The sequence below is a fragment of the Sus scrofa genome, chromosome 6 (assembly GCF_000003025.6).
Source record: "Sus scrofa isolate TJ Tabasco breed Duroc chromosome 6, Sscrofa11.1, whole genome shotgun sequence".
Lineage (NCBI taxonomy): Eukaryota > Metazoa > Chordata > Mammalia > Artiodactyla > Suidae > Sus > Sus scrofa.
This window is the reverse complement of record NC_010448.4, coordinates 38,435,144-38,437,836: the sequence shown is the minus strand read 5'-3', so window position 1 is coordinate 38,437,836 and position 2,693 is coordinate 38,435,144. Positions and strand designations below refer to the sequence as shown.

General features: G+C 46.5%; 1 pseudogene; it reads left to right on the top strand.

Moving 5' to 3' along the window:
* LOC100522319 lies at positions 1,746-2,154 on the top strand (annotated as a pseudogene).

Below are 2,693 nucleotides of genomic sequence, written 5' to 3'. Positions count from 1 at the left end.
AGTTGCCACCACTTGCCATCTCCCTCTACATGCATTAAATCATGAGCCACTTCAGCTACAACCCGCAGCAGACCCTGAGTGGAGCTCAGGGTGGAGACCAGGAGTGAGGCGCTCTGTGCTCTGGGAAAACTGGGAGAACAAGTCTTCAGAGAGTTAGATATTTTAGGAGAAGGTTTTATATGCCTAATTCTTGCATCTCCTTATATCTAGAAAAAAAAAACACTAAAATCTTTCATGGTGATGTCTGCTCATCCTGATGAGTAGTAACCTTCAGAAGACCAGCAGCAAATTTTTGTAAAGTGTGTGCCTGGCTGATAGCTGTGTGCCCCACCCCTTCACCTTTATCGTATACAAGGATATCATTTTCCCCCTGGCTCTTTGGGGCAGTATTTCAGAGCTACCTAAAATACCACCTGCCCAGGCTGTGTAAGGTGGACAAAACAAAGGCTGTCACAGTCATCTGAAAATGCGGCCACCTCCAAGGGTGAGCCACAAGGGACATCCTGAGGGAACTCAGGCTGTGAAAACACAGAATACTCGCCCTGATGGCTGAGCTGCATAGCAAAGGAATAATTTCAGTGAGCCCAGGCCTCTTTTCTTCCTACTACCTATCCTTTGTCCCCACCGCCCCCACCAAAAAAAAAAAGTAAAAAAAGCAAAAAACAGAAACACAACTCCTATATATCCTGACTCCTCATCATCTCCTGCCTAAGATGCTGTCTCCTGGGCTCAAGTGGTAATTTGGCCCCAAATAAAACTTAATTCTCAACTTTCAGGTTGTGCAATTTTTTTTTTTTGGGTCTTTTTTGCCATTTCTTGGGCCACTCCCACGGCATATGAAGGTTCCCAGGCTAGGGGTTGAATCAGAGCTGTAGCTGCCGGCATATGCCACAGCCACAGAAACGCAGGATCCAAGCCACGTCTGCAACCTACACCACAGCTCTCGGCAATGCTGGATCCTTAACCTACTGAGAAAAGCCAGGGATCAAACCCACAACCTCATGGTTCTTAGTCAGATTCATTAACCACTGTGCCACGATGGGAACTCCGTGTGCAATTTTTTGAAGTTGACAGACTCAATTTTGTTTTGGAGATTTCTCTGCACCTTTAGGAGATGATAAGCTACTGGTGGCTGTGCCTTGTAGCCAAAGTCAGTGTTACATTAGCCTCACTGGCCCAAACTACGTAGATGTGGTCCTAACACAGCCGAATAGGTTTCACAGCAACTTCAGAAGGAAAAGAGAAGGAGCTCATCAGTGAACATGGTATAGACCTTTGAAAACGCACTCCTTCATAAACGTAATTGAAAAACTGACAAAAATTGTCAGGATCGACTATTTCAGAACTGTGAAAATTAACCAAAGGCTGAGAGCAGCCCAGAGAGTGTTGGTAAAAGACAAACAGCTAAATCTTAGGAGGGACAGGGAGCAGAGCAGTAGTTTACCTTAATCCGCTACTCCACTCCAGCTCAGAGGTAGCCTCATAATAGCCTCTGTTCTGGAGGGAGCAGAATAGACCTCATTCCCAAAGAATTGCCATCCTTTGACCTGTCTGGAAATTCCCTGGAAGATCCATTTATTAAGGGCTGTCAGTGGCCCAGGGTGAAAAGCCTTGGGAGAGAGAGGCCATTTATCTAAAACATTTATGGGCAAGAGCTTTCCGAGCATAGGTGCCTGTGGTGGTGGAAGCAGTTGAGGCAAACAATAGGCTAATCAAAAATCTTAAAGCCTTTCTGTCCCTGACACCACAAGGCCACCGAGATGCATTACATCACTTCCTACCTGCTGGCCGCCCTTGAGGGCAATACCTCTCCTAGCACCAAGGACATCAAGAAGATCCTGGACAGTGTGGGCATCAAGGCGGGCGATGATCGGCTCAACAAGTTCATCAGTGAGTTGAACGAGAAGAACATTGAGGACGTCATTGCCCAGGGCATTGGCAAGGTGGCCAGCAGACCTGCTGGCAGGGTTGTGTCCATCACTGCTGCCCCAGGGTCTGCAGCTCCTGCTGCAGGTTCTGCCCCAGCTGCAGCAGAGGAGAAGAAAGAAGAGAAGAAGGAGGAGTCAGAGGAGTCAGACGACGACATGGGCTTCGGCTTGTTTGACTAGAGTCCTGCTGCCCTGCAAATAAAAACCCTTTGTACATAAAAAACAATAATAATAATTAATTAATTAATTAATTAAAATCTTAAAGGAAAAGCCCAGAGCTTTTCTAGGGAATCTAGGAGGCGGTGAGTCTGCCTCTGAAGGCTGTGCTCCAGCTCAGGAAACCTGAGAAGGCCCTGTCTCCTGCTGACCCTTGACACTCTGCACCGGTGAGAAGTAAGGACCAAGGCAGACTTGGGAGCTGCCTGGATGATGCTGAAGATGTGCCCAACACACACAACCTGCAAAGACTAGGAGACTTTTGGATTCCAGTCATTTAAGGAAATCTCTGTCCATCATCAGTGGGTCACTAAACTGAGCAGAGACTTCAGTGGTCACACACAGAAAACACAAACTATGTAGAATTAATTCAGAAAAGCCACTAAACAAACAACTACTATAAGCCACAGTAACAACAAATCTTAAAGTGAGGGGAGAATCTGATTTCCAAAGTTGCCATATTATATTCTATTATTAAAGGAGTTCCCGTTGTGGCTCAGCAGGTTACAGACCCAGCTAGTATCCAAAAGGGTGCAGGGTCCTATCCCT